A 20,141-nucleotide genomic window follows, 5' to 3' on the forward strand; every position below is an offset into this window, starting at 1 on the left:
TTTGTTAGGCATGTGACAGGGAACATTAACTGAGAAACATCAATGTTGCAGCACACAGCGAACAACAAATATCACCAGTCAGTAGGATGTTGGCAGTGCATGTATAATCCAGTCAACAGTAAAAGAGATCACATCCAAAAATAGACATTGTAGGATAACAACAGTGGAGGTCAGCATAGAAACGCCAACCCTGTTGTCAATAGGCAAACATCTACATACAAAGTCAAGCAGCAAATATGACAAGTGTCTATCCAATTAGCAAATAAGCATTATAAATACACAGTCCCTTAGGAGATCTGTGAAGCTGCTGTCACAGGGGGCATTACATGCCAGCGACAAGACATATAGTGGGCAGGTATGCAAATGCAATATGGATCATTGTCATACAGGCATATCATACAACTTCAATGTTCAAAATACTTGGGAAGCACACTTCAAATAGTGGCATGCAATGCTATCTTGTCATGAAATAAGGTCATGGTAATATGGATACACTGGACAATGTTATGGAAGAATGACAGGTGAACATCAAGACTGTTTAGTATCAGATATGCATAAATTATGACAAATATATCATGGGAACACATGTCACATCAGTCCAGATAGCACTGAGGTGGATGCCTCACAATTACCACCACAGTGTGTGGTCATAAATTGCATGACAGTGATGACCTGTCATGGTAGCTGAAGTGTCCAAGCAGCACATTAAAACTACAGGCCAATGACGCTACTGTACATAAAGGTGCAGTTAAGCATAATACACATTATTGTACATAAATGCCAAGCAGATGTGTACCACATAGTCAAAAGCCTTAAGGGTAATGAAATATGGTAATGTATGACTCCAGTAATAAGGAATAACATGTCTGAATAAAACAGTCACAGAAAGACACAGGAAAGGCATGCCAGTATCAAAACATCACACATGCATGTGTCCACAATAAAATACACAGTGCAAGTGCTGCATAAAAAAGCTGCAAGATGCATACAGTGTGGTGAAGAGGTCTGAGATGTATGTAGTGTGCCCACATGACAGGAAGTTAGGTATTTGTGTGCAGCTGAAACAAGCATTATAGTCCATGTACAATGTAGAAACTGAATACAGCATAGGTACACACAAAAATCAGTGATGAATAATATGACATAACCATGTATACTGCCATGCAGATCTCTGACAACAGGTGATAGGTGACACACAAAAAAAGATGTAATTGTAAAAGGTAATTGTGTAGGACTAGAAAAATGTTAGTTTAGTGTGAAAACATGTATCACGCCACAAGAAGGAGTTAGACACTTTTAGATCACAAAATAACAGAGGTCCATGGGAGCTGCAAAATAACAACAATAAGAAACACTGCATTCATACTACATAGAATGTGCAGTGCAGAGGAATACAGACATTTGCTACTGGCACCAATGGTGTACTATGACATATGAGAGGATTCAAACATGACATGAAAAGCACTCTGCATGACATATGAAGTAATGTAATGCCATATTGCACTGAGACTGAGCTACCAACAGGTACAGATGCTAAGTATATGTGCTGAAAACGCAGCTGTACTGAGGACTGCATGGGCACAAAGGCCAAATGCACAGTAGTCAGTTGATATTTCACACTGGAGTGGGTTACACATGGTTGCTTAAGTTATCATTGCCCATCTGCTGTGGCACATACTATGTAAACATCCACGATGCTAGCATTGCATAATATATGTATGTAAAGAAGGCAATTACATCACCCATGGACAGATGCCGTTATAGAAGAATGGCGTCACAGTGGGGCATGTATGGAATGGCAGTAATGTTATCTGTTGTAATGGCCCACAGTTGCCCTATGCTATCATCTGTAAATGTAGTCACGTGAACACTGTCAATATGACAGCTTTGTGGACAATGGCAGACTACAATCTACAGTGCTCTTAACTGTGACATATGAGGTTCACTGGGAGTATACATGAAACATACATGAGACGTAATGGGCCACAATAATTAGATTAGACAAGCCACATGCAGAGCTAAGGGCTAAATGAGTCATTTGTCTGTAACAAAGACAACATTAATGCACCAAGACTCAAAAATCTGTGTGGATGTGCATGTATGTGATTCCAAAGCATTCAACTTTAGTGGACGTCATTAATTATGTAGGGAACAAATTGTACTTAACAACTGTGAGTGCTGAGGTGCTCATACCATTAGATATACTTGACTGAATATGTAAAAGGCAATCTTTTATAGGATCAGTTGTTTCCATATTCAAAAATCGAGCCAGCCCATGTACAGAAACAGTCATATTCTCAGAAATGACACAAAATGGGGCAACATCAACCAGATAAACTTGAAACCAAAGACAATCAACACCAAACAAGGGTCCAACAATTGTCTAAGAATGAATGTATTAAAACAACTTGAAAAAATAAAATGAGCACTTTTGTCTCATACAAGAGACTTCTTCAGTATAAAATGGTCACAAAGCCATTAAATAGTACATAAAACGATTTAATTGGTAATTAGATAATTAATTAATAAGAACTATAGTAATCTTTAAGTGGCCAGACAACAATTGCACAATAATGAACAATGATACACATAATCCTTGCCAAACAGAAAGGCAGCTCAACAAAGTGCATCAAACATTTGATTATTTGAAAATAGTGTGTGAAAAATGTGACAAATGTTAACATAAAATTGTAAAAAATTGGGCTATAGCTTATCAGCCTTAAAAGTTAAAATAGGTGTAGTTGAAATACTGTCATTTAAACAAGGGTGAAGGTAGCCCCCAGTCTAAGTTGTCAATGCAGTTCATGTACTTTTAAGTAATTATTCCAGTGCCCCCTCTGGGATACAGTGGGATCTTTTCTAAAATACCAAAATGAAACTTGCTGTAATGGTTACATTGGTTAATATGTCAGTACAGGGCATTATTCTCATTCTTGCTGGCAATATTGTGTGCATGTTCATAAATACGTGTTCTGAAATCTCACTCGGTTTTGACAATATAGAATTCCAGACATCCTGCACACATCTCTAGGTAAACTACCCTTTGAATGGTACAACTACCATCATGGAGATAATGACATTATACTAGAGGCCCTGTGACAACATGGCAGGATTTACTTGGACAGATGGGCAATATATTGTGAAGGGTACCAGTTTTGAGGCATATTACCAACATGGTAAATACTGCGCATGATCCCAACTGCTCACAGCAGGCCTATTTTCACTGCTGCTCTGACATTATCTTCCATGAAGCCAGCAGACTCTACCAATGTTAGAGTGAGAGGAATACCTATGGTGGTAGACCTCCGCTAGTTTCCCTGAACAAGATGACCCTATTCCTGGCCTGTTCACATTTGCATGACACCTGCCAGGACCATCATATTCCTGGCAGATGGATAGAAGATGGTGTCCCACAAAGCCATGGTAGGAATACTGTTCACATACATGTCAGCATAGTACATTTGAGCTGCATTGACATACTTTCACACGTATTTTCTGTTCATATTTATTTCACAGCAATAGCCGATAGACTGATACGGTGTTACACCTCATCTAAAGGAAGACAAATAGGATTGCCTAGTATTTGATGTTTAGCAATTTCTGATCAGCTGTCACCGTGAGCAGTATGTACCCTGATGTTCAATTCACCTTCACAAGGCCCTCACATTCCATCAGAATTCCAGCAGACAACATCGGCCTTCTGGTATGTATCGATCTACTATGATTGTGTGTTCTATAGTGGTTTACCTGCACCTAGATGATGTTGGAGTGCTTAATACTTACATGTATATATGCTGCACACCTGCAGCTACATCACAACTACATGTGAGAATTGCCTCACTTGATGATGATGAATGTAGTATGACTGTTTCTATCTATGTTATATTGAGGTTTTATAAGGTGTCAATGTGAGCACTCAGTGTACTGATGTTCTGTTCACCGCTGTAAGGCCTTCTCTTAATGGTGCACAAGATCAGTCATAAGGTGTGTGTCTCTCTGTTATGTTTGTGTTGTGTGCATTAGTTTACCTGCATCCAAGTGATGTCAGAGAGCTTCCTACTGACTTGTTGTATATGTATGTTTGCACTCCACAGTGACATTGTAGCTCTCACCACAAGGGGTAGAATTGGAAGAGGACATGTTTTGTATGTATACATTTATAGGCACTTTTGTTTGTGGATGCTTACTATGGACATTCACTATTCTCTAGAGGCATTGCACCACCCACAGCCACACTACTCAGATAAGTTGATATCACCATTCCTGTTATTTGTAGTTAGTGAGTTGTCAGATTTTTCACTTATATTCTGCTTAATTCAGTGTTTTTTTAATGTATATAACATACATCATATCTGTATTTTCAGCATACCCATTTACCTCCTCCACCAGCTGATCCACTGATTCTGAGGGGGGATGTGATGTGTCCCATTAAAACAGTACAGCCAATGACATACAGGGAACTGAACAGGGGTCAACATTGTCATGTTCTGGAGGGGCATGCCTTTGGCACATGGTATAGCCTCCAGTAGAGGGGATAGTTTGGCTGGTTAGTCAGATGATGTTGGAGTGTCAGATATTAGTCAGTGCGATGACCCTGAGACACTATCCCCGAATGAATCCTAGAGTGATGGTGAATATGCCCCATAACAGACTGATAATGTCCTATGACCTATGACTGCATGTGAGCATATGGCTGATAAGCATGGACATGTGATACCTGCTTTTATAGGTGTATGAATTTCCTCAGTGACATCATGGCAATAACCTATGTTCACTTGCTTATGTTACTGATCATGTAGCACACCAGCTATATACGTTACATTAGAGTCAGAAGCACAGGCATGGGGAGATCATAACAGCACTGACTGCACAGCATGATAGTGTGGTACCTGTTGCATGCTCTATCAAAACCCTTGTTACAGTGGTGCTGGAGCAGTGCCATGGTACAAACCAGGTGTCATCTGCCCTAACATTCACAAACAGATTACCTCCCATGGGGAGTGGCAGACCACCTCTCACAAGTCCCATCATATACACAGGTAGACCTCAGATGGCATAATGGTGTTACATGCAGCATGTTATGCTGGTACTGCCACTACCTCCACCGCAACATATCATGCACATGCATTTCATCTTTCCATCTTTGCTATATTCCTTATGCATTGTGATAATCATGTGTGCCCTTGCATACATACATGCATATGCAGACTCTTGTATACATTTGGTGGCCTTACTGATACACAGCTGAGTGACCCACAGCTGTGTCATACTTGACTGTGATGAATTGCTGTATTGCATTCACTTGTGCATCTACGTATGTCACAAATGCAACAATATGTGCATTATACTAATGTTTTAAGTGCTAGAGTCTATGACAGTCATGTCCCACATCTTGTCAGATAAGTGGCTTAGGTGGCATACCTTGCTCTAGCATTAGTATTGCATCTGCCTTATCCTGTGTAGCCTCATGTCCTACAGTGTTATACATTCCTATGACATATGCATGCTGCATCTCAGTGATGTGATACAACCCCCATATGTTAGGTTCCATTGGTTGTAGTACATACTCACAATGTGTACCCCAACAGGCATTGTCGTCATACACATGTTTATTCTGCTACCTAAACTCACTCATAAGTATGATAACAGCAGTCCTGGCCATCAACAGTTGTTGTTGTCTGCATATCAGCTATGCCAAACACATACCAGTATGGTCACCATTAGTAGTGTACCTTACCTACAGTATTCTAGTGGTGAATATTATTCTATACCCATCCTGATGTATTAATTTGTTTTGTGAATATATGTGTACAATGGTATGCAGATCATATTGTTATATGACATGTATAATATTCAATCTAGACAACTACTGCCTTTTTCCTGTAGTTGTCAGCTGAGATGCCAAAATAGGGAAACACTCATATTTTCAACTCAAAGTCTGCTTTCAGAGACTTGACTTGTTCCATGATTTGCTTGTCTAGACTATTGAAGGACTTTTTGCTCTGTTGTGCACATTCCCGCCTTCTTCTTGAAAGAATTTTCTTTCTTTTGTTGTACAACCTATTAGTGACTGGGGTTTATCAGGGTGGCTTGTTTTTGTGGTTTGACTTAGGTTTATTTTGGTCTGGTACTGCTGTTTCTATGCAGTTGTTTGATATGGTCATACAGGGCTTTCGTGTATGCCTCTGCATAGGTTTCTGTGTTTTCAGAATTTGGGGGATCTTGGAAACTAGCTATGCTGTCCCTTAATAGTGGGTCATTTACTTTAGAGCAGTTCTTAAAGTTTTTGGGGTTAGGTGGGGGGACTAGTTTTACCTTTATTTCAAAGGAGACTGCTTTGTGAGCTGATCTTACCAGTGAGAACATCACACTAGGGGATGCTCAGTGCCCTCCCTTAGTTGCGAGTACCAGATCTAGACTAGCTGCTCCATGGCATCTGAATTTACAAAGTCAAGAAATCTTTGAGCCTGCATGTTAGTGGTCAGATATCCCTCCCAATTAATGGAGAGGTGGATAAAGTAACCCATGAGTATGGTATTGAGCTGGGTGTTGAGTGATTCTAGTAACTTTGGGTAAGATGTATGGGTCTCCTGATTTATGGTGGGGGCCCTGTAGCTAGCAAGAATATGGCAAATGGATTTTTCCCATGGTTAGTTGGACATGGAATAGCTCAAGCATGTCATATTGTTTAACCAGCCTTGAAGTGTGCTTATCCTTTATGTAGCTAGATACACCTCCACCATTTACCCCTTCACGTTCAATGGGTGGTCAGAATGTATGAAAGGCATTATAGCCATACACTGCTGGAGTGTTTTCTGTGGTTCTGAGCCACATTTCAGTAACTGCACAGATGGCAGCATTCTCCACAATGCGTAGAAATTCTGCAGTTGCTTGTTGAGACTCCTAGCACTGAGCAGTAACATCTTTAGTTTGTCCTATGTAGCTTTCGTTATGTTGGAAGGTTTGTCTGTTTGGCAATGCCTGCAAAAGGCACTATAGAGGTGGATTATGTTTTGGCCAATATCCAGAAGCCTATAGATGACAGGTGAAGATCATTCCTGGTAAAGCAGTGTGGCCTGTCAACCATGTCCTTGCAGGCTGATAAGTATTGGACCACTTTGGAATGACACCAGTAGCTAAGCCAATTGTAAAGTTGACTGAAGCTCAATGCCAAAAAGTGTATTGTCATCCCCTTTGGTAAAAACTCTGTACCCATGAACTACCACATAGCTGGTAGTCTACTTAATGCCGAAAATGTGATGAGACCTTGGGACACAGGTGGACAGTAGTCTCTCCTTTGATAATCACATCTCCACAGTGGTCAGGAAATCCTTCTACGTGGCTCATCTCATCACAAAAGGATTCTCATCCAGAAAAAAAGAGGTCATTGTTCCTCTCTACTCATCCCTCATTAGACCCATTATAGAGTACAATGCCCCTTTTGGTATGTACCTCACAAGACATCTACAACAACTGGAAAGACCACAGAAATACCTCACAAAGAGGATTACTGGCCTCAAACAGATGCCCTATGCAGACCGTCTCAAAAAACTGCAGCTTTACTCCATCGCATATCCCCTACTCAGGGGCGATCTCTACCTAACATACAAAGCTATGTCAAACCCAGAGCTTTTGGGCATGCTCCACTTAAAGAAATCACAGTCCCTCCGAGCTAGAAGCTCTAGGGACCTAAACCTTGTCAACACAATAAGCAGAACATGCTGGAGGGATAGATTCCTGTCCCAGAGACTTCCCATACTCTGGAACAGACTACCTATCTATGTCAAACAGAGCTCCTCATTAGCACTCTTCAGGAAAAATCTTGATGATTGGATGAGAAATGGGAAATTCACCCCGGGGATCACTTCTGTGGCTCTACTCGACAGGGGCACAGGAAAATAATTTTCTTGGGTGGCGAAAGCCAGGGTCCATTTTTTGGCTAGGCTTGTATGGGCCCTAGGGCCAATAGCCTAGTACCTACCTATGAACCTATAAAGTTGATCATTTTATGCTAGTACTGTGACATCAGCCTTGAAGATAGTAGAATGCTGTTCAAAGCTAGGCTCATACTTGCCTGTGACACATATTTTCAGAGCTCAATCATGTCTCTCTTCATATTGTCTAAGGAGTTGCATATCATATCACTCATGCCTACATGAACTATGACTGAGTCATACTAGGGTTAAGTGACCTAAATGCTTATGTGATCTGGTGGATCCTGGACCATGACAGGCAAGTAAATCTAACCTTCTCCTTATCCAGATGGACATCACAGTGTTTCAAAATGGAGTCTTCTCTGACCAGAATATTGAGGTGTGGAGTTTCTTGCCTAATGGGCTTGGTAGATGAGTTACAATGAGATGTATCTTTATGTGTCATGATGATAATTGTCTTGTTTGTGTGCATGCAGAATTAATGAAGACTGTGGCTGAGAGACCTTTGAGGTTTGGGTAAGTTATATGTGAGCACCTCCGCATATTTGGATCTATGTGTGTGTGGTCCTTTGTGGGTGCAAAGAGTATTGTGTGTGAGACTCTGACAACTTATTTGTTGATTTTTGTATCTGTATGTGAGAGTCTAGCCTGAAGTGTCAATGCGTAACTACATTATCTCACATACTGCATTTGACAGTTTGAGAATTAAGTTGTTGCCAGTGTAAATAAGGTGATTGTTACATTGCCTTAAGATGCTCATGTCCAGCAAGCTGGGTGCAGAGATAGCAGGAAAATGGCTATCCATGGTTGCAGGTCTTAATGTGTACTTGCAATGGACTGGAGTGGAGGATGTTTTTAACCAGATGAGAGAAGGGTGTTTATTTGGTGTAATCCGCAGCTAAACTAAGCAGTACTGTTGCCCAACACCCAACTCAAATGCTCTCTGAGCAGCAATAAGGTAATGTAGACCAAAATAGTCCTAAGTGCATAAGTGCTGCTCTCTGTGCAAACTAGTTGCCCCAGGAATAAGGCAGGACTGAAGTAAAGTTCTGAGGTGGTTTTTATAGGGAAAGTTCAACTTCTGGTGATTGCATATACACAAGGCACCAGTAACCATTGCTTGGCAAAGAACAACTTCACACAAACACATTCTTAGGTCACAGAGGCTTAGTTAGTTATTTCTGCTTATACTACATGCAGTTTTCATTCTTTATAAATGATACAACAATATTTGATGCTTCTTTGTTGCATTTTTCATTCTTGCATTTTGTAATTCTGCATTCTTGCAATTGCATTTTGATTTTTTTATATATATTTTTGAAGCTCTTCTGCCAGGGCCTCCTTTGAAAAGTATTTTTTGTCCAGTCAGACCTTTCCATTAAACAAATGTTGATAAATAAATAATACATAAAATTGCTTTCACAGCATAAGCAAGAACTATGAAAATACTTGCACACTGAACAGCTATCAACTGCTTGTTCTGAATCATAATACATTTGGTTGTCCTTACACAAAAAAGAATACAATTTCAGAACTAAAATGCCCTTGGTGTAGAGCAGCATTTCTTAAATGGAGGGAACTAATCTCCTCATAAGGCTTTTTCATGGGAGGACCGGCAGTATGAAACTGTTGTATACTTTAAACTTCAGTTATTTAGTGTGGTTTTTAAAGGGATCAAGTTAAATGTATTGCGCAGTGAATAAAATGCAGCGATTATCTGTATTTGACTATAATATAGTAGTAAAAGAGTTTTGTACTGAACAAGATTTTTCTATGTCATAGATGTGGTGTGTGTGTGTGGGGGGGGTATGTGGGTGTGTATGTGTTTCTGAGAAACAGATGCTCAAAACACTTCTGTTTTTTTATGGAGGATCACTGTGACAGTAGCTTGAGATAGCAATGTCATTTCACTCATCACTTCTTAAGAGACAACTCCTTCCTCCCCAGGCCAATTGTTCATTATTCACATCTTCTTATCAGTTCATTTCTGCATTGAAAGGGGGAAGGGAGAAGGAGTGCATACTGCAGCAGGGAGAGCTACTAGCCTTTATAGTGTGAAAGGATATTCTTATTAATGTTGCCATGGGGACTGATAGGGAGAGTATAAAACATACATATGGAAAGATTAAAAAAAGAAAGAAAATCTATGTGTGCATGATTGTGCACAAGTGTGCATGTTTGTACGTCTTTGTGTGTGTGTGTGAGTGTGTGTGAATGTATGTTTGTGGGAGTGTCTGTGTGGTTAGGGTGGGACATGTCTTTTAAAGCAGCATTCATATGCCCTAGTTTTCTGAAGCTAATTAATTAGAGTGCTTATGACCACATGTCAGCTGCAGACCTTGCTGGTTATCCCAAGAAATCAGCACAGATTTTTTTTTTTCTTAGCTCTTCCATTTTTCAGTTGACCTAAATGTAAAGGCCAGAAAATTCTAGTTTTATAATGTACATGACAATATATCATATTATTAACAATGGACACAAAAAAGTTAGCCTAAGAAGTACTAAATTCACAAAGTGCATTACTTAACATACATTAAAATTTTAATACATTTTAATAAATGAATAAAATAAAACATATATTATATTAATAAATGCTGCATTTTGCTAATAATGTTCTACCACATTTTTCAGACTTAAAATAACCCATTCCACTGTATGCAATTAATTAAGAGTTTACACATGTGAACAATTATTAAATAGGCCAAATGTTCATATGGCAATTTCAATATTTAGGCCAGCATTTTTAATCAGGCACTTTAAAAATGAGCCATAATGTGTATTGTTAAAAGCTATTTTTGTTTGACCACAATGAAAAATTTGATCTTTAGTGAGATCTTTTAACCGATCTTTATCTTTAGGAATGCCTTTTATTTGCCTTTGCATTTTGCACTTTTGCACAGTCCCTTGTGGCTTTACTACTGCTTATTGAGTGTAGTGTGGGTCTCATCTAGTCAAGTTTCAGCTTGTTGACCACTGTTTTCACTAGAAAGTCATTGCTGGTACAACACTTGCACTTGCAATGATTTTTTCTCTTTTTTCTGATATTTCCCTTTATTTCATATTGGTGTGACAGTGGAGTTAATGTAAAGTTGAAGTATGTGGGTGGCTTCCCCGCTCATGAAAGTTACAGAGGGTCTTGTTAGTTTATTTATTTATTTTTTTATTGGGTTGAATTCCTGACCACTTGTACTCTGACAAGATAGTTTTGTTGCTGAATTGTAGCTTAAGCATCTCTGTGGAAGTATCTGTTAAAAGATGGATAATTTTAAAATACAAATGGAAGATTTGCATCCAGCAAATAATGGCAACCATTATATTTGAAAAAGATTAATTCTTTAGTTAATACACTTTAAATGAATACTCCTATTCTGTGGACTTTCTTACTGGATATTGTTAATATTTAAAGCATTGCCAGTGCTTTTACCATTTCTCTTGTTTTTTTTTTTTTTTGCCTAGATCTGTTTCCACTCCACCTAACTCCCACCCCAACTTCCACTCCCGAAATTCTTCTATACTTTCCTCCGTTCTCTTCTATACCCTCATCCTCTCCTCTTTTAAGCTACCCCTTTTTCTCTTCCCTAATCAACTCCTAATCCTACTAATACTCATCTAAGTCAATCTTTGCATTTCTTTATCTTCACTTTACTAAAGTCTACCTGGAGATTACCTAAATACCACTGTAAACATCCACCTCAACTAGACTAATTCTCTTTACAACCATACCATTAGCCTACCAACATTTCAAATTAGACATACTAACTGAACTAGCCAACTTGCATCTCTTGGCTGCTCAATGACTGCAGACATTGAAACTTAACTGCTTTTATGCCATACAAGCTATCTTGTAACACTACAAACTATGCACCTGCATGTAAATGAAATGATCATTTTACCTACGCTTGTCAAATGTTTTACTTTATATTTCTCAAATGTAAATGTAAATGTAAATGAAATGACCTTTGTACCTATGCATTGCCAAATGTTTTACTTCATATTTTTTTTTTATTATTTCTAGTTTGTGGAGCTTTTCTCCCCGGGCCTCCACTGAAAATAGGTTCCTGACTCAGTCGGACTTTCCTGATCAACAACTGTCAAATAAATAAATAAACTCTATGTTATAGTTATTTTGCAGCATTTTCTATATGCATGTGTTTTTATTTGCTTTACTGTAAGCGTCTTGTTAATCCTATTTGTGTTTCAGAAAGTAAGGCCCATTTGTGATGCAGATTGTCTCAGAAGATTGCAATAAAACAAAATCATTTAGACCCTCTTCACAGTGTGGAGATCTTTGTATTGGGGCCACATCATCCGGGAATGTGCCCTGGCTATTTAAGCCAGGTACTTAGGAAGGAGCACCACATTTCCGTGAGGCAGCAGAGGAGATCTTGTGAAGATTAAGTTAAAAAAAAAGAGAAACTACTAGTACAAACATAGTCAATTGTACTTTGTAGTGAAGACAAAGCAGTTTGCAGTCTTTGGGGGCAATGGATCTACTTATCTGTATGACTGAGTTTTTCTACTGGTTTGAGGTTGAGGCCGTGTAACTTTAAGGTTATCTGCATCAGGTTTATGGACTACCAGACTCTTGAACTGTGAGTGGCTGTGTGTTTGTGATGGTCTTCACGGAGGTGTGCAGACCAGGTGTGGCTTCAGTTTCTCCTTCCGCAAGTAGCTTTGCTGTGGCTTGTTGTAACAAAAAAAAAAAAGTGGATAGAGCAAAATGGAAGAGAAAACAGGCAGATAATGTAGTTAGGAATGTATTGTGTTGTGAGAGTTTAACGGTGTCTGTTGGCATTTTTTTCTTGGCATATGTGTATGTTTTGTCACAATTGTTTATTCGCTGTTTTGTTTTTCTAGCTTTCTTCTTCAATTCCCACTGATGGATGAATCCCATCAAATGAAACATTAATGTTGTCTCGTGACCAGCTGCAGCAGCATTGCACCCTTGATCAAGGTATTCAAAGACAAACCATTTGAGAGTACCTCATTTTAAAAATATCTGGTTAGTTTATATATAACCAAAAAATAAATAAATAAATAATTCCTTACTTTCCCTTACAGATGGGTCTGTTGAACTTTAGAATAGTTAGGTAATACCCATGTTAAAAATTCTGAATTTTATTTGTAGAACAGAGTGCATGTGCTGTGTCTTTAAGAAGCACATCAAGGACTGAACTTGCACATATAAGTAGCAGGCGTGCTATACCCAGTGCCATTTTGAGAGTGCAGCCAGAGAGTGAATGTATGAATGCAATAGCTAGTTTGTATACAAGTTACCTAAGTTAAAGTCAGTACGCTTCTAACATGATGTACTGTACTTGTACATAACAAAGCTGCTTGAACAGAACCCACAAAGAATCATCAACTGTATCCTGACAAGATGAGCAATATTATTAATCCATTATAGATACATTTTATAGAGTGGTTGGTAGCATCGTTTTGGAAGTGTTTCACATTTTGCTGTGTGGTTACACATTACGAGTGTTTATATTTGAATCTTTTTTGTCTGAGCTATTTACAGGAATACCTGGTAGGTATTAGCACCAATATTAACAAAATAAATTAAAGAGAGAAAGAGAAGAAAAAGAACAATCAGGGACAAATCTTAACCAAATCAGAGACAAGTCCAGAGATAATCAGGGGATAATCACAGATATTTTTATAATAGTATCCCTTATATCTCTACACATTACAATATAAGGGTATTTTAATTAATATAAATTTCTTAGGTAAAATAGGTATTACTTTAATTATTGTAATTATTTATTAAGTGTAAATTAACAGTTTTCTTCAAAAGTCACTAGTTTTTGCAGGGATTATGGGGGGAAGATATATATGTGTATGTGTGTGTGTGTGTGTGTGTGTGTGTATATATATATATATATATATATATGTGTGTGTGTGTGTGTGTGTGTGTGTCTATATATATATATATATATATATATATATATATATATATATATATATATATAATAGATATGGGTCCATTTCTGAATCTCGAAATACTGAAATCTTGAATTTCAGTATGTCAAAAGTGCAATTAATCGAAATTGCACTTTGTCAGATATAAGTTTCCTGAATTCATGATAGATGTGGTATGTGGTGTGTACTTTATTGTTTACTGTCTCTTTAAGGGTAGCATGGTTTGGGATTTCCACATGGCGGCCGATGTTTGTTTATGTACAGAGATTCAGGTAAGTGTTTAATTTTAAAGGGTTTGGGGTAGAAATTTGTTAGTTTTTACTTTTTGGGGGGAGTTTTAGGAGTAGTTTTGGGTAGGTTGGTGAGAATGTGTGTGTGTGTGTGTGTGTGTGAGTTGAATATGGCGATTTTTGTACATGTGTAATGTGTGTTATTAGTAAGTGTAAATATGACTGTTTGCAATGGGAGTGTAGGGCACATAACAATACGTTTGTGTTTTTTTCCCCTCGAGTCAGTGCAACCTCAGAGTTGGTATATAAAGGAAGCAGAGGTGTGGGGGGCACAGTCCCCCACATGGTGGGTGCAAGGGGGATTGCCCTCTTCAAGAACATATGGTCATGTTATTTATTTTGAGTTATTTAGTATTTTTGTGTTTTTTTGGGGTGAGGCTTGAAGTTTAATTTATGTGTTGTAATTTACAATGTTTTTATCTTTCGTTATTGTGTAGTTTCATAATTGTGAGATTTCAACATTCTGGTCTCGAAATACTGAAATTTGAGATTTCTGTATTTTGAGATTCAATTCTCAGTTAAGGCAGACAGTTATTTGTGGTTTAATGAAGTGGTTGTTATTATTTGTTTATTAAGCTTAGTGGTTATGAAGTTCTTCTTTTATGTCAGTCTCATTAATCTCTTTTCTTTGATTTTAGGTTTCAGATTCCAATGGATTAGAACTGTATAGTGTTGCCCAGTCAACAGGTTTCTGGATCTCAGCAGGAGAAGATAAAGATGTCAGATTTCCAGGCAAGATGGGGAGTTCTAGCATTCCAAGCGCAGGCACTTATTGAGGATGGTGCAGCTGATTGGAGGCTGAATAGGCCTGGAGTGGTTTCTTGGTTACAAAGATTGCATGCTGAGCTGGAAACATGCCAGCAGGTGGATGGAGCTCCTCTGGAGAAGAACTCCAGAACTCAGGTATGAAAAAGGGGCTGCAAAACAATAGAGATGGAATAGTTAAACCCAGTTCCACTCCTGGTAGAGTCAGCAGAATTGTGTATTAAAGAGTAGGTGGGTGTGGTACAGTCTGCAAAAAAGTATTGAGGTACCTTTTTGGATGTTTTGTCAGAGGTAAATAGGGTGAGGTTATCAAAACTTGGGGAGTTGATAATGACTCCTAGCTTGCAGTCATCAGCAAGCTTGGTCAGCCAGAGTCCTTCTGTGTTGGCCTGGACTTCTAAGAAGTAAATGCCTTATCACATCTTTTTTGACAACAAAATTTTATTTTTACTAACTAAAAAATATTTTTATATATATTTGGTTTCTTCTAATAGTCTAGTTAGTTAGTATTATAATATTTTTAAGTTGTTTTTAATTTTTCCTGTCAAATATTAAGAGATTAGCTTCTGACAATTGTTACCAGCATGAGCTTCACAAAATCCTCTCATCAGGACTCAGCAATAAAAAAGAGTTTCAAACTCTTTTAACCATTATTCAGGAACTATCAACAAAAATTGACAAAATGGACATGAAGATTGATGCTTTTAAAGAAAATACTTCTCACCAAATGGAAACTTTACATCAAGACCTTAAACAGCAGAAGAAACAAATTACTTGTATTGAATCATCTCTAAGCGACATGGATACTAGAATACAACAAAATGAACATAATTTAGAATTTCTTCTAAAACAAAATATCATGCTTCAATCAAAAATAGATGATCTAGAAAATAGATCTCATAGAAATAACATCAAAATCTTTGAGTTACCTGACAATATAGAAGAAAATAATATAGAGAAATTCTTAACCTAATGGATTCCAGGAATTTTACAACTTCCTTTTGGTATAGAAAGAACCCACAGGTTCTTGTCTACTTCCAAAACTACAAGAAGCAACTCCTCAAAATCAGTAATAGTTACATTTTTATCTACTCATGATAAAGAAATAGTTTTGAAAATTGCTTGGTCTATGTCACCTATCAAATACAAAGATAACACCATATGTTTCGACAATGACTACTCTACTTCTGTTATAACTAAAAGGAAACAATTTTTACCATTACTTAACTTAAAAAAGCACAAATAAAGTCTCACCAGCTTTTTCCAGCAAGGTTGAGAATCTTCCTTCAAGATGGTCCAAAGATATTTGAGGAACTAGACGCAGCTATCAAATATATAAAATCAAACAAAATACTGGAAAAAAATGATGAAATGGACTGGGTAGTCCAAGCCTTAAGAGAATTGCTGAAAATAACACCTGGAAAACAGTAGAACACAAGAAGCTCAAAAAATAATTCTCTGCATCAAGGAATTTATATTACTTTATTTTGTTTCTTCACAAATGATTTTTCTCATGACCCAGTAGTCAAGGAAAATGAAAGTGGTTCAACAGGTGAGTGTTGTTATATTTTTTATTGTATAGTGGTTCTAGCTTGTGTTTCCATTGATTTATATTAGCTATTAGTATCTTGTGTTATTCTATAACTTTAAAAATAGTATTTAGTTGTCTTAGACTTAGCTTTCATTATTAATCCACATAGTCTATATCCTATCTAAACTAACACTATAATATATTCTATATACTAAAGGATAGAAAATCTATTTATTGTTTCTAATTTGCATATATTTCTGACTACAATAATTGCACTAGTTTAATTTTGTTTTTCATTGATACTAAGTAGCTATATTTTGACTTAACTGTATTCTGAGAGCTCCTTTGGCTGTCTTTACTCTTTATTTAGTTAAACTAGTGTTTTATGTTTATTTTTCCCAGAGTCTTTATGCCCTTTTGATTATAAGTTTTACTTATATGTCTCTGAATGGCTGTAGGAATTGTATGTTACAGGAGCTGTTGATGATTTTTTTCTGTTGTCTCACTGCCGTGTTTCTGCCTGATTGCTTGCTTCAGTTAAAGTAATCGAGTTTGTGTGTTTATTTGCAGTACTGGGAAGTGTAATCCTTATTTCGTTTGTGATAATATAGTTGTTTTTCTTGTTGTTTGCTTATGGTTGATGTTATTTTTGGATGTCTTGTTGTGTGTCACTGTCTGGTTAAGCCCCGTTCGTTGGTGGCTTTTGGTTTATAGCGGACTTGCAGGCATGGTGGTTTAAAAAGTGGTTTCTTTCCATTTTTTTCTTTTTTTTCTCTCTTTTTTCCCCTTCACTGCCTTGGCGTGAGGAAAAGAAGGCTTCAGTGAACTGCTGAAAGTTCTCGAGAAGATCTAGAGACAGCTGAAACCCTCAGATGTTGTCTCTTCTGCCTGCAGTTTCCCACTGAAAGTTTGATGTTGTCTGAAGCATCTACGGCTCGGACGTATAGACTCACACACCTTTGAGCGATTCCTTTGAGCAACATGATGTCACCTTCAGCTCTTTGGTCCTTTCTGAATGGTAGGAACTGTATCCTTCTTTTCCTCATACTAAGCAACAAGATGTACATTGTCCTGCCCCCTCCAAAAATGTAAAACCTTCACAAATCCCTTTATAAAGACTTCATTTCTGCAAGATATATTGTCAAACATCATCAAAAAAAAAAATATATATATATATACATAATATAAATACATCTACAGTCATAAAAGGCTTTATCTACTATGGGATTTCAGCTTCAAAATACATTTAATTGAAAGACTGTCTTTAAGCCCAGGGGGGGGGGCTTGTGCATTAAACCTTAGTTGCCAGGACAATTCCTTTTCATCCAATTTTAAAGACACAGGTCCCCCTCTAATATCCCAGATCTCTTATGGCCCCTTCAGTGTTCAGTGGGCTCCCATCAACTGTTAATTCGTGGGAACTGAGTTTTTTCCCAAAGGGGATGATAACACACTTTTTGGCATTAAGCTTCAGGCCATGGTCTGACACCAGTCATTGGTCTCAGAGTTGCCCTTTTGTAAGATGTCTTCATCACTTGGGGAGTTGATAATGACTCCTAGCTTGCAGTCATCAGCAAACTTGGTCAGCCAGAGTCCTTCTGTGTTGGCCTGGACTTCTAAGAAGTAAATGCCTTATCATATCTTTTTTGACAAGAAAATTTTATTTTTACTAGCTAAAAAATATTTTTATATATATTTGGTTTCTTCTAATAGTCTAGTTAGTTAGTATTATAATATTTTTTAAGTTGTTTTTAATTTTTCCTGTCAAATATTAAGAGATTAGCTTTTGACAATTATTACCAGCATGAGCTTCACAAAATCCTCTCATCAGGACTCAGCAATAAAAAAAGAGTTTCAAACTCTTTTAACCATTATTCAGGAACTATCAACAAAAATTGACAAAATGGACATGAAGACTGATGCTTTTAAAGAAAATACTTCTCACCAAATGGAGACTTTACATCAAGACCTTAAACAGCAGAAGAAACCAATTACTTGTATTGAATCATGTATAAGCTACATGGATACTAGAATACAACAAAATTAACATAATTTAGAATTTCTTCTAAAACAAAATACCATGCATCAATCAAAAATAGATGATCTAGAAAATAGATCTCATGGAAATAACAGCAAAATCTTTGAGTTACCTGACAATATAGAAGAAAATAATATAGAGAAATTCTTAACCTAATGGATTCCAGAAATTTTTCAACTTCCTGAAGTACTTTCTTTTGGTATAGAAAGAGCCCACAGATCCTTGTCTACTTCCACAACTACAAGAAGCAACTCCTCAAAATCAGTAATAGTTACATTTTTATCTACTCATGATAAAGAAATAGTTTTGAAAACTGCTTGGTCTATGTCACCTATCAAATACAAAGATAACACCATATGTTTCGACAATGACTACTCTACTTCTGTTATAACTAAAAGGAAACAATTTTTACCATTACTTAACTTAAAAAGCACAAATAAAGTCTCACCTGCTTTTTACAGCAAGGTTGAGAATCTTCCTTTAAGATGGTCCAAATATATTTGAGGAACTAGACACTGCTATCAAATATATAAAATCAAACAAAATACTAGAAAAAATAGATGAAATTGACTGGGTAGTCCAAGCCTTAAGAGAATTGCTGAAAATAACACCTGGAAAACAGTAGAACACACGAAGCTCAAAAAATAATTTTATGCATCAAGGAATTTATATTCTTTTATTTTGTTTCTTCACAAATTATTTTTCTCATGACCCAGTAGTCAAGGAAAATGAAAGTGGTTCAACAGGTGAGTGTTGTTATATTTTTTATTGTATAGTGGTTCTAGCTTGTGTTTCCATTGATTTATATTAGCTATTAGTATCTTGTGTTATTCTATAACTTCAAAAATAGTATTTAGTTGTTTTAGCCTTAGCTTTCATTATTAATCCATATAGTCTATATCCTATCTAAACTAACACTATAATATATTATATATACTAAAGGATAGAAAATCTATTTATTGTTTCTAATTTGCATATATTTCTGACTACAATAATTGCACTAGTTTAATTTTGTTTTTCATTGATACTAAGTAGCTATATTTTGACTTAACTGTATTCTAAGAGCTCCTTTGGCTGTCTTTACTCTTTATTTAGTTAAACTAGTGTTTTAAGTTTATTTTTCCCAGAGTCTTTATGCCCTTTTGATTATAAGTTTTACTTATATGTCTCTGAATGGCTGTAGGAATTGTATGTTTCAAGAGCTGTTGATGATTTTTTTCTGTTGTCTCACTGCCATGTTTCTGCCTGATTGCTTGCTTCAGTTAAAGTAATCGAGTCTGTGTGTTTATTTGTAGTACTGGGAAGTGTAATCCTTATTTCATTTGTGATAATATGGTTGTTTTTCTAGTTGTTTGCTTATGGTTGATGTTATTTTTGGATGTTTTGTTGTGTGTCACTGTGATGGTCTGGTTAAGCCCTGTTCATTGGAGGCTTTTGGTTTATAGCGGACTTGCAGGCATGGTGGTTTAAAAAGTTGTTTCTTTCAATTTTTTTCTTTTTTTTCTCTCTTTTTTCCCCTTCAGTGCCTTGGTTTGAGGAAAAGAAGGCTTCAGTGAACTGCTGAAATGTCTCAAGAAGATCTAGAGACAGCTGAAACCCTCAGATGTTGTCTCTTCTGCCTGCAGTTTCCCACTGAAAGTTTGATGTTGTCTGAAGCATCT

This window comes from Protopterus annectens, chromosome 3.part1, assembly GCF_019279795.1.
Source record: "Protopterus annectens isolate FY-2018-M chromosome 3.part1, PAN1.0, whole genome shotgun sequence".
Lineage (NCBI taxonomy): Eukaryota > Metazoa > Chordata > Ceratodontiformes > Protopteridae > Protopterus > Protopterus annectens.